Source organism: Manis pentadactyla, chromosome 3 (genome assembly GCF_030020395.1).
Source record: "Manis pentadactyla isolate mManPen7 chromosome 3, mManPen7.hap1, whole genome shotgun sequence".
Lineage (NCBI taxonomy): Eukaryota > Metazoa > Chordata > Mammalia > Pholidota > Manidae > Manis > Manis pentadactyla.
Window position 1 is genome coordinate 6,363,469 of NC_080021.1, and position 14,253 is coordinate 6,377,721.

Consider the following 14,253-nt stretch of genomic DNA (forward strand, 5'->3'; position numbering starts at 1 on the left):
ACCATACATACATCTGGTGTTACATATTCAGGCAAAGCTCTCTACTTATTAATTAAAGAATAGCATTAAGTGGAAGAGTTTTATGTGTTGAAAGAGCATAGTATTAAGATGTTAAATTTGGAAATGGAGAGCAAAAACCCTATAGACTCCACTTAATAATTCCACCAGACTTCATAAAAGGCAACCCAAGGTCTGTGTAACTGCCAATAGTTTCCACAGTAAAGGGGTTCTGTTGGCCCACATACTTTCCAATATTGTTCATACAATGTGAATTTAAGAACATACTATATAAGAATAAAACAATAGAAAAAAACCAATGAAAGCAGGAGCTGGTTCTTTGAGAAAATATAAACAAAATAGATAACCCTCCAGCCAGATTTACCAAGAAAAAAAGAGAGTCTACACACATAAACAGAATGAGAAATGAGAAAGGAAAAATCACAACAGATAACACAGAAATACAAAGAATTATTAAAGAATACTAGGAAAAATTATATGCTAACTAACTGGATTAACTAGAAGAAATGGAAAACTTTCTAGAAAAATACAACCTTCCACGGCTGACCCAGAAAGAAACAGAATATCTGAACAGACCAATTACATGAAATTGAATTGGTAATCAAAAAACTACCTAAGAACAAACTCCAGGACCAGATGGCTTCACTGCTGAATTTTATCAAATATTTAGTGAAGACCTAATGTCCATCCTCCTTAAGGTTTTCCAAAAAGTAGAAGAGGACGAATACTCCCAAATATCCCAAGGCTAGCATCATTCTGATACCAAAACCAGGCAAAGACACCAGAAAAAAAGGAAATTACAGACCAGTATCCCTGATGAACATAGATGCAAAAATACTCAACAAAATGTTGGCAAACCAAATTCAAAAATACATCAAAACCATTGTACACCATGACCAAGTGGGATTCATCCCAGGGATGCAAGGATGGCACAACATTCGAAAATCCATCAACATCATCCACCACATAAACTAAAAGAAAGACAAAAAACACATGATCATCTTCATAGATGCTGAAAAAGCATTTGACAATATTCAACATCCATTCATGATAAAAACTCTCAACATAATGGGTATAGAGGGCAAATACCTCAACATAATAAAGGCCATATATGATAAACCCACAGCCAGCATCATATAACACCGAGAAGCTCAAAGCTTTTCCTTTAAGGTCGGGAACAAGACAAGAATGCTCACTCTCCCCACTTTTATTCAACATAATTCTGGGGGTCCTAGCCACAGCAATCAGACAACACAAAGAAATAAAAGGCATCCAGATTGGTAAAGAAGAAGTTAACTGTCACTGTTTGCAGATGACATGATATTGTATATAAAGAACCCTAAAGAATACACTCAAAAACTACTAGATCTAATATCTGAATTCAGCAAAGTTGCAAGATACAAAATTAATACACAGAAATCTGTTGCATTACTATACACTAACAATGAACTAGCAGAAAGAGAAACAAGGAAAACAATTCCATTCACAATTGCATCAAAAAGAATAAAATACCTAGGAATAAAATTAACGAAGGAAGTGAAAGACCTATATCCTGAAAACTACAAGACATTCATGAGAGAAATTAAAGAATATACCAATAAATGGAAACACATTCCATACTCATGAATAGGAAGAATTAATATTGGCAAAATGGTTATTCTGTCTAAAGCAATCTAGAGGTTCAATGCAATTCATATCAAAATACCAACAGCATTCTTCAATGAACTAGAGCAAATAGTTCTAAAATTTGTATGGAACCACAAATTACCCCTAAATAGCCAAAGGAATCCTGAGAAGGAAGAACAAAGCTCCCTAACTTCAAGCTCTACTACAATGCCACAGTAATCAAGACAATTTGGTACTGGCACAAGAACAGACCCGGAGACCAATGGAACAGACTAGAGAGCCCAGATATAAACCGACACATATATGGTCAATTAATATATGATAAAGGAGCCATGGACAATGACAGCCTCTTCAACAGCTGGTGTTGGCAAAACTGGACAGCTACATGTAAGAGAATGAAACTGGATCATTGTCTAAGCCCATACCCAAAAGTAAACTCAAAATGGATCAAAGACATGAATGTAAGTCATGAAACCATAAAACTCTTAGAAGAAAACAAAGGCAAAAATCCCTTGAATATAAAATGAGCAACTTTTTTCCTGAATGCATCTCCCTGAGCAAGGGAAACAAAAGCAAAAATGAACACATGGGACTACATCAAGCTAAAAAGCTTCTGCAAAGCAAAGGACACTAACAGCAGTATGGGAGAATATATTTGTAAATAACACATCCAACAAGGGGTTAACATCCAAAATATATAAAGAACTCACATGCCTCAATATTCAAAAAGCAAATAACCCAATTAAAATATCGGCAGCAGATATGAACAGGCAATTCTCCAAAGAAGAAATTCAGATGGTGAAAACAGGTACATGAAAAGATGCTCCACATTGCTAATTATCAGGGAAATGCAAACTAAAACCATAATGAGTATCACCTCACACCAGTTAGGATGGCCAACATCTAAAAGACAAGGAACAACAAATGCTGGTGAGGATGTGGAGAAAGGGGAACCCTCCTACACTGCTGGTGGGAATGTAAATTAGTTCAACCATTGTGGAAAGCAATATGGAGGTTCCTCACAAAACTAAAAATAGAAATACCATTTGACCTAGGAATTCCAGTCCTAGGAATTTACCCAAAGAAAACAAATTCTTTGATTCAAAAAGACATCTGCACCCCTATGTTTATTGCAGCACTATTTACAATAGCCAAGATATGGAAACAACCTAAGTGTCCATCAGTAGATGAATGGATAAAGAAGGCGTGGTACTTATACACAATGGAATACTGTTCAGCCATAAGAAGAAAACAAATCCTACCATTTGCAACAACATGGATGGAGCTAGAGGGTGTTATGCTCAGTGAAATAAGCCAACTGCAGAAAGACAAGTATTAAATGATTTCACTCATCTGTGGAGTATAACAATGAAGCAAAACTGAGAGAACAAAATAGCAGCAGACTAACAGACTCCAAGAAGGAACTAGCAGTTTCCAAAGGGGAGGATGGGGGGCAGGTGGGTGGGAAGGAGGGAGAAGGGGATTGAGGGGTATCATGATTATTGTACATGTTGTGTGGGGTCACAGGGAAGACAGTGTAGCACAGAGAAGACAAATAGGGACTCTGTGGCATCTTACTACACTGATGGACAGTGACTGCAATGGGGTATGAGGGGGGACTCGATAATAAAGGTGAATGTAGTAACATTGTTTTTCTAGTGAAACCTTCATAAGATTGTATATCTATGAAACCTTAATAAAAAAAAAAGAACATACTATATCGATGTCAGGCATGGATGTATTTCACCATAACATCAAATTTCATTTCCCTGACTGAACATGAAATTTAGTCATATTCTAATTGTTACCATTTTTCCATTTAAAATACATGTAAAGGATAAAATAAAAAATTAAATAATTGATTTAATAATTATAGAGCAAACACTATAACCACTACCCAGATGGAGGAGTACATCATTAATGCTTAGACTCTTTCCATGTGTGTCTTCTTGATTACATTCTTCCTCTTCTCCCTGTAATAGCTTTATCAATATTGACACAGACATATAATTAAGATTAAACATACTGTGGGTATATAAATATATGTACATATACATATATATGTATATATTTATATATATATGGAACAAAGTAGGTGTTCTTGTAACCTTCTCTTTCATTCAATTTTATGTTTGTAAGATTGTTCCATAGTGTTTAATTTAGAGCACATCATCCTTTATATCACTGTATGATATTCTATTGCATAATAAACAAGAGTTTTCCTTTTCTACTCATGATGGACATTTGAGTTTTCACCAGTTTGAGGTTGTCACATTAATGCTGTGCATTCTGGTACATATGGGCATAGCCTGACTATTTATCTAGATGTGGAATCAATCAGTCATTGGCCTTCACATTCACTAGATAATGTCAAGTTTTCTCAAGTGACTGTGTAAGATTACATTCCCTTTGGCATTATATGAGAATTCCTGCTACCACCCATTCTTACTAGTATATGGTGGTATTATACTGTATAACTGCTGTTAATCTGCTGAGCATAGAGTTCTATCTCATTATGATTTAATTTGAACTTTTATGATTAAAAAGGGAGGGATAAGGGTATTAAAGGGCATTATGATTAGTGCACATAACATGGGAGGGGCACAGGGAAGACAATATAGCAGTGTGACTCTATAGCATCTCACTATGCTGATGGACAGTGACTGTAATGGTGTATGTGGTGGTGACTTGATAATATGGGGAAATGTAGCAACCACAGTGTTGCTCATGTGAAACCTGAGCATAAGATTGTGTATCAATGATATCTTAATTTAAAAAAAGGATCTGAACAGCTTTTCATGTTTATCAATTATTTGGACTTTTCCTTTTATAAGGTATCTGGAAAACATGATTATCCATTTTTCTATTTTTTTAACTTCCTACTGATTTGAAGAAATATCATTTATATATTCATGAAACTAGCCCTTTTTCTTTAAAAAACTATGCTATTTAACCCAATAGCTTTTCCTTTCATGATCATTACGGCATTTTTGATATGAAGATACAGGAGAACCTGTTGTTCCAGTCCCACTCATTATAGAGATGGTTCTTCCCTTACTTCTCTATGTTGACAGGGGCACAAACATGCAGAAAATGAATCTTTTCTAGATTTCCCTTCATCTTGCCTTAGTCTGTTTATTTGTATCTATGCACTTAGTTAGTATAACCCAGTAAGTCTTGAGATTATCCTTTTATTCAACAATGTCCAGGCTCTTCTTCTTCAATTATATTTCTGCATTGCTTTTAAACATTATCCGGCAAATGTTTATAAATCACCTACTATATACCACATGCTTTTATAGGCACATGAGCAATGTCACAGAAGAGACAAAACTTCCCATTCCTGTGGAGCTTGGGTTCTAATGTGTGTGGGAGGAATAGGCAATAACAGTACATTGCTAGTGCCCACAACAGTAGTAATAAAAAATCACTTACCTTATAAGAAACACTATAAGGTAAAGAGATTATGGAAATTGTAGATGGGAGGATGTTGGATTAAACTGGTTTTATGGAGGGGTTTGAATTCATAGGAAGTTTCTAATCAGTTTACATGATTCTTGGAACTTTGCTTATATTTTAATAGAGAGAGAACTGATATTTTTATATCAGGAGAAAATATATTTTACTGCAATTATACCAGCCAATCTAAAAGCTCAGATTATGTATCTTTTATTTGAATTTTCCTCATGACTATCAATTAAGCATTAGAATTTTCCCTGTGGAGGTCTTACCTGTCTTTTATTCATGGGTACTTGATGTTTTTATGAAACTTCAGTTTTTTAAATTTTGTTTTCTAATTATTATTGGTATGTGAGAAGGTATTTGACTTTTCATTATCTGTCAAACTTGTTTAACTCTTATTAATATAATAAATGCAGATTAACAAAATTTATGTAAAACATTCATGTAATCTGTCCTAAATTTCTTTCAATTCAATTCTTGATGTCTCTCATGCATTCATGCTTTACTGTGCTGCCTGAGACCTTCTGTATTGTGTTAAAAGTCAGTAGTGAGAGCACACAACTTGGTCTTATTCCTAAAGCCTAAAGGAAAGATTTTAACATTTTATATTTGGATATAATGGTTACTGTACTTTTTTAGGATTAAGATTTTTAAAATTGTCTTCTGCATTAATCTATATATATTATACTATCCACTAAAATTATATATATGTATACATGCATATGTGTAATTATTATGTAGATATAGATATATATAGATATGGAGAGGAAGTTTCTTTTTTAATTGATTCATACAATTGTGGAGCCTGGGAAGTGTGATATCTGTAGGGCAAGTTAGCAGACTCAAGACCCGGAGAGAAAATGATGTTGAAGTTCTAATCTGAAGGCAGAAATGCAGGTAGAATTTTTTCTGTATGGGGAGATCTCAGTCTTATTTCCTCAAAGCCTTCAACTGATTAGATGATGGCCACCCACATCATGGAGAGTAATTTGCTTTATTCAAAGTTTGCCTATTTAAATGTTAATCATATCTAAAAAATTACCTTCAGAGCAACATCCAGACTGGTGTTTGAACAAATAACTGGGCACCATAGCCTAGCCAAGTTGACACATAAAATTAACCATCATTCTTCATTAGTAGTTAACTAATTATTTTTAATATGAATGAATGTTGAACTTTATTAATTGCTTTTTGTGCACCAATTGAGATAAATTATGTTTTTCCTATTAATTGGACTATGCAGTAAATTGTGTTTAAAGATTTTTCTAAATGCTATAGAAAGCATGAATATCAGGATTAACTCAAAATTTTAACTAAATCAATAGATAGATCAATAAATAGATTGGCTTGCCAGCATTTTGTTTTAGACTTTTGCCTCTAAACTAATAAGTGACTCTGGCCTATATATTTTCATTTCTTATTTTGTTCTTATGGGTTTTGGTGTAAAGGTAATGTGTAAAATTCATAAAAAGAGATGAGGAATGTGCTCATTTTTTCTACTCTCTGGAAACATTTTATGTACTTAAAATTATGTTTTGAAAATTTGGTAGAGTTTTCTGATGAAACTGTGCATTACTGGAGCTTTCTACCTGGGAAAGCTTTTCACTGCTCATTCAGGTACTTCAACGGTTATCACAATTTTAAGGTTTTATATGAATTTGAGTTAAAATTTTATAATTTTATAATATATTTGTTTCCAAAAACTTTCCACTTCATGAAAGTTTTCTAACTTACTAGTGAAGGGTTTTTAGAAATAATATCATTAAAGTATCTTGATTAGGTCTGCATTGTTTATAGTAATGAAAATTAGACGATGACTGGATGAAACTCTACGTGCTTCACATTCCTCAAAGAATGGGAAAGAGCACCAGGAGAAAATGCTTGGTCTCAGGCATGAGGTGACCCTGAAGCTATTTTATTCATGCTTTGTTCTGACCATTTCACATGCTTTGGGTGGGAACTCCAATTGAACCATATCTGTAGCATATAAACTGGGAAAATTTACTTAATCTCTCTGAGGCTCAGTTTTCTCAATTGTAAAATAGTTGTAAGATTTCTTCCTTTCTAAAGGAAATGTGACGGTGAAAAGTAATAACACATGTGTGAGTGCTGGACACCCTGATAGAACATGATAGATGCAACTACATCTGGATTGTATCCATACAAGTTCTAATCAGAAGCTTGCATCTGGTTTTCTGTCTGTCTACAGTAAGGACTATAAAATGGAGCATTAAGAAAGAGGCAGGCAGTCGGATGAGTTGGAGAGGGCTACACAATGTTTATATTTTACTCACTAAGGTTTTTCAAGGGTTGCCCATGTTACACCTTTATCAAGCAGGACTACTTTGGGGATGAAAAGATGAATATTAACTAATTTTCTTTGCACCCCCAAAGCTACCCACACAGAAAAGACTTCTAAATTGATGAAAATGTTCAGTGTGATGGACGCACAGAACATGACAGGATGGGGAAGAGATGAGCCTACTCTGTGACCATACAGAGGAAACTATCACACAGGAAATGGAGAGTTCATAAAATGATTTTTAAATTAAAGGAGGGCATGATTACGTTTTTAAGATCCTTTACAATTAAGCAACATCACATGTAACATCTTTGTGCAATCATAGTAAAGCAATGATTCACTAAAGCTACAAAGACAGAAGCACAAATGCAGACACACTGATGGAAAACGAAGTGCCCCAGTCTTTCTGTATGTCCTGCCTCTGTATTATGTTTAGTTACAGCGGGGCTCATTTGCTCAGTTAAACACACAGACCTGTATTGAATTCCACCAGGCAGCAGTTTCTCTTCTTGGCAGTGCAAATTGGAAAATTGAATTTTCCTCTGCATTCTAACCTGATTCAAAATTTATTTTGTATTTAGGTCCTTTATATAATGATTGCTATCATCATTATTTAGCAACTTTTGCTTAATCTATTAATGAGAAATGGATATTTTCAGTGTTGGTGTGTTGTAAGTTCTATTACGGATGATTATTGTGAGAAGCATAGTGTAGAGGGAATGAGGAAAGCCAGGAACAGCGCAACAGTCATGCTGAAAGTTCTGAGTAGCCAGGGTGGGGAGTGGGGTGGGAAGGAAATGCCTTAGAGCAGAAAGAAAAGCAGATCTGGACATGGAAGAGCAGAGTGTTCAATCCCAGCATTTTATCTAATTCGCTGTATGATTTTTTTTTTTAATTCTGAACTTAATTATCACATCTGCAATATTAACACTTGGAAGAGAAAGAGCATATTTCTTTTTTTATTGAAGTATCATTAATACACAATCTTAGAGTGGTTTCAAATACATAACACAGTGGTTCAACAGTTATGCATACTTAAATTCTCATCCCCACTAGTGTGGTTACTATCTGTCAACATAAAAAGATGTTACAGAATCATTGGCTGTATTCTCCATGCTGCACTACTCCCCATGACCAACTTATGATTGAGAATTTTTTTTGCCCCTTTATTCCCCTTACCCTTCCCATCCACCCACCTCAACCCCTACCCTATGGTAACCACCAGTCACTTCTCGGTGTCTATGAGTCTACTGCTATTTTGTTCATAAGTGAAATCATATAGCATTTGTCTTTCCTCTGCCTGGCTTATTTCACTTAGCATAATACCCTCTAGTTCCATCCATGTTGCTGCAAACAGCAGGATTTCTTCTTTTATGGCTAAATTAACATTCCATTGTGTATATGTCTAAAATCTTGTTTATCATTCATCTTTTGATGGGCACTTAGGTTGCTTCCATAATGCAGTGATAAACATAGGGGTGCATATATCATTTCGAATCAGGGATTTTGTTTTCTTTGTAAATTCCTAGAAGTGGAACTAGTGGGTCAAATGCTATTTTTAATTTTAGTTTTTTGAGGAACCTCCATATTGCTTTATACAGCAGTATACCAATTTATATTCCCACCAACAGCGTAGGAGGGTTCCCTTTTCTCCATATGTTCTCCAACAACTGTCATTTCTTGTTTTTTGGATAGTGGTCATTCTAACTGGTGTGAGGTGATGTCTCTCACTGTGGCTTTGATTTGCATTTCCCTGATGATTAGCAGTGTGGAGCATGTTTTCATGTTCCTGTTGGCCATCTGTATTTCATATGAAAAAATACCTATTCAGGTCCTCCATCCATTTTTTTAATTGGGTTATTTGTTTCTTTTTTTGATGTTGAAGCATATGAGTTCTTTATATATTTTGGATGTTAACCCCTAATTGGATAAATTGTTTACAAGTATGCTGTAGGTTTCCTTTTTGTTCTGCAGATGGTGTCCTTTTCTGTAGAGTAGCTTTTTAGTTTTATGTAGTCCCACTTATTCATATTTTATTTTGTTTCCCTTGCCCTGGGAGATGTGCCCAGGAAAAAATTTCTCATGCTTATGTTCAAGAGATTTTTACTTGTTTTTTTTTATAAGAGTTTTATGGTTTTATGTCTTACATTCAGGTCTTCGAGCCTTTTCAAGTTTACTTTTGTATAAGGAATTAGACAGTAATCCATTTCATTCTCTTGTAGTAGTTGTACAGTTTTCCCAACACCAATTATTGAAGAGGCTGCCTTTTCCCCACTGTATATTCGTGGCTCTTTTATTGTATATTAATTGACCATATATGTGTGGATTTACATCCAGGCACTCTATTCTGTTCCATTGATTATGGGCCTGTCCTTGTGCCAGTACAATACTGTTTTGATTACTGTAGCTTTGCAGTATAGCTTGATGTCAGGAAACATTATCGCACCAGCTTTGTTCTTTTTCAGGATTGCTTTGGCAATTTGGGGTCTTTTGTTGTTTCATATGAATTTTAGGATTGTTTGTTCTAGTTCATTGAAAATTGCTGTTGGTATTTTGATATGGATTGCATTGAATCTATAAATTTCTTTGGGAAGGATGGACTTTTTGACTATTTTAATTCTTCCTATCCATGAGCATGGAATAGATTTCCATTTATTGGTGTCTTTAATTTCTTTCCTGAATGTCTTACTGTTTTCAGAGTAAAGGTCTTTTACCTCCTTAGTTAGGTTTATTCCTAGGTATTTTATTCTTTTTGATGCCATTGTAAATGGAATTATTTTCCTGATTTCTTTCTGTTAGCTCATTGTTAGTACATAGGAACACAACAGATTTCCATGTATTAAGTTTGTATCCCGCAACTTTGCTGATTCCAGTTATTAGTTCTAATAGTTTTTTGGTGGTGTCTTCAGGGTTTTCTATATATAATATCATGTCATCTGCAAATAGTGAGATTTTAACTTCTTCCTTACCAATTTGTCTATTTTTCTTGACAGTCTGTTCCAGTTTGGGTCCTCATAAACTTAATGGAACAGAACATGATTTTGGTGGTGGTGAAATTTCTCCAGCATGCCATTTTCTTCCTAATTATGACTTCTGGAACTCTGAGGGCCTGCTGCCACTTAGGCATGCCAACACTTAGCACTTCAGGGTTCCTCAATATATAGAATCATAGGGCACTATACAGGTCTTCTTTTACAGTGGTATAAAATGGAACAAAAAATGGAAGCCTCAGTAATGTAGGGTTCCCTGTGGTGTCCTCAAATTAAAAAAAAGACTGATAAAGAAAATAAATTCAGAGAATCATTAGTGACAGGCACACTATTTCTCCACTTAGGGTTGCAATATTTAACATAATAAAAATACTGGAAATCCATTTAAATTTGAATTCCAGACAAACACTAGGCCTTTCTTAGCATAAATATGCCCCAAGCATTGCATGGTCAATTCCAGCTTGCATAACACACCTCTCATCTTGTGATATAGAGGGATGCCCCTGAAAATAGCACCTTGGGCTTCTTTCTACCATCGATGTGGTCTTCCCCAGGAGCAAGGGGTAAATCCTCCAATTTGTGGCTTGGGGACAGGAACTGAGGGTTAACTGCTTCTGGTTTCTTTTTTGGGCTCGTGACTTGCAGTGTTCTCTGATCCACTATCCACCATGTGGCAATCTCTGTGACAAAGACCCTCCTCCTGTTGCGAATCACCTCTGCACTGGAGCAGGCAGGCAAGGCTCTAAAGTTGGATGCCATATTCAGAAGCTTCATTTTTACTCCTTTGCTACATTCTCCATTTTCTTGACATTTTTATTTCCTTATGTTCATTTTTTTGTCTCTCTCATATGTTCAGACTTTGGGTGTGGAAATCCAAGAGAATTACGCACTATTGACTTTCAGATTTGAAATAAAGGTTTGCCCCATCTAAGCTTCTGGAGTACTTAATGAAGCAAATTTTTAAAAGCAACAATACCTGAGAAAACTTTTATAGTCACTTATCTATGTGAAAACAAAAACAAACAATTAATTCTATGTTTTTAAAATGTGGAACTGTGAAATATTATTTAAAATTCCTAATTAGTCTACCAAAATAGTACCCTTCTTTTTGTTGTTTGCTTTTATAAAGAAGTTAATATTTTGACACTACATTTATGAAGCAGGTCTGCTTGGCACAAAAAGTATTGACCATCGTGTTTGTCCTGGACTAGAAGGAAAGGTCTCTGTCCTCATAAAGTTTACTTCTCTGGATACAGAAAGATTGAATGAATAAATACATGTTCATTTTTATTTCAGTTTGTGATAACAGCTATAAATGGTATAAACAGAATAATGTGACAGAGAATATTTTGAAAGGTCACATTAAAGACTGCTCAGGGGATCTGTCCTGGAGGTGTCATTCTCCATGGGACAGAGTGGGTGGTTCTGTCCCTGGAGGAGCCCTGGAAGGGGCACCTAGGCAGGCAGAAGCCACTGACCAGCATTGGGTTGTCGAGGACTCCAACTGACCACAACCAATTAAACCAATTAGTGGCCGGGGAGTCAGTGAGGTGAATGACATTGGATGGAGGTGGGTAAGAAACAAGCCATGATACAGTTTGAGGACATAACAAGCACTTTAATTTTTATATTATTAGAAAGAATATCCAAAATAAATGGGAAGACAATAGAAGAGGAAAAGGAAAGGAGAATGAGGAGACTCATGCAATATTCTTAGCCAGAGAAGTGGCAATTTGGACTGCACAGTGGCAGAGAAAGGGAAGGACAAAGGGATGGAGAGAGACTTTGGAATACTTCATTACAGATGAATCTCAGAGGGATAAAGAGCTTAGTTTCGCTAATCAGATTACAACCTGGGGTCTGGACTGCAAACGAAGAGCATTTGCAGGACTCTGAATCACAGAGTGCAAATTTCTCTTTCTCCTTTCTAGTTATAATATTTTGTGTCACATGCCTCTAAATACCTTACAAGTATTCATTCACATATCTTATCAATAAGTGCATTTAGTAAACTGAGGGGCATGTGAGAAAATAGAGTAAGAATCTGAAAACTTTATGAACAACACATATAAGTGGATATCTTTTCCTTTGGCTGAATATAAAATGATGACTGAAACAAAATTTTATATTTTAGAGGTATCTTCTGGTTAAAATCAGGGCTCTTTTTCATGAGAGTTCCTAATTTCTTGGACATGCATATATTTCAGATAATTCCTTGTTTAATTCTGTTTTTACTTTTACACTTGCCTATGTATCTTATTATCCTTTTAAATCTAGAATGTGCAGCAACAAAATCATAGAGCCTCTGAATTAGAAGGTGTCATAGAGGTAATTAAACTATCCCAGTCTTTTATTTTACTGATGATGAGACTAATTGAAGCCGCTGCTAAAAAGGAGAGGACTGCCTAGTCCAAAGTCATCCTTACTGAGCTGGTGACAAAAAGAGGGAGGAATTCTTCATTAATAAATATGGTGACTACATGGAAATGTGCATCACTAATTAAGAATAATATATCCCAGGAAAAAATAAGCATTGCAACCCTCTTTAGCTGCTCAGACTTGAACAGGTGCAAAAGAAGAGATTGAAGATGTGCTCCCAGCTAGACCATTGTTAGAAACAATGACTATCAGAATATAAGGGAAGAAAAATTAGGAGTTTTTTTTCTCTTAATTCTTTTAACAATTAAGTAAGCACAATTTGAAAGTTTATGTTACAAGCCCCCTTTTTTTGTTGGTTATTGCACATGCTTGTGATAACGTTTACATGATGAAATGGTATATGCTCTGAATTCCATAGTGAAGGTTCAGTCATTCTTTCTTGTGCATTTTATTATTTTTACAAAATCTGGAGGCAAGAAGCACTACTTCAGGTGCTATGGTAGATTGATATCTAGTCTGGGTGGATATTCTCTGACTTTTTCAGATGAACTCTGATGCATGATGAAGGAAACTAGGTAAACACACTTCTCATCAAATGCCATTTTAACAAGGCTTATTTTTTCCTGGCATATATTTTATACATGCAGCACAGAGTGAAGCAGAGATGGGATAACAGGATGCATGCTTAGTTGAATATGGATATCTTTCAGAGACTTCAGTCCGCCATTAGACTATAACATAATAGCCACTTACTCACTTTTATACCTCAGCCTAATTCCAAAGCAGTGAATCTAGTAGAACGCTAAGGCCCCTAAAATGCCGTGCAGAAACGGTGTTAGTGGTTTCACTTGGTAACTAGGAATTAGGCTGAAGAAATACGAGGTGATGGTGTTTATTAAAGTCCACCAATAAATCCTCAACAGCTTTATTTTCTTACACAGAGAATGTGATATTTAATTTGTATTTATAGGTTTCATAGGAAAAAAAGGAAAAGTGAGGACAATCTGATATAAAAATACTAAAAATATTTCTTCTGGTATATCTTAGAACATTTAATGCTTCTTAAATCTGTCAGACATGGAAATATTGGAACAAAATAATAATAAGTTTCAAAAGTTAGATGAGCAGATGCTTTTCCCATCACAAGTGTGGTGTGTCAGATAGCTAATGATGTCACCAAATAGCAGGTAGGGAACATGCAGCCATTTTTCAAAACAGAAGACGAGAGAGTAGCTAGCATATTTTTTGAAAGTCATGATTGCAAATTTGAATCACCAGAGGGACTTAAAAAAAAAATGCATGTCAGAATGTCCAGGCCTTACAGCTGGGGAATCTGATTAAATTAGTCTGCATAGGGGGACTGAGGGTTCTTTCAAGTCCCTAAAGTGATTCTAAGATGTAGTTAAAGGGAGGACCATTGGTACAGGAAAACACACATAGGAGAAGCAGGGGCCTAATCTCACATTTTAAAGAAAT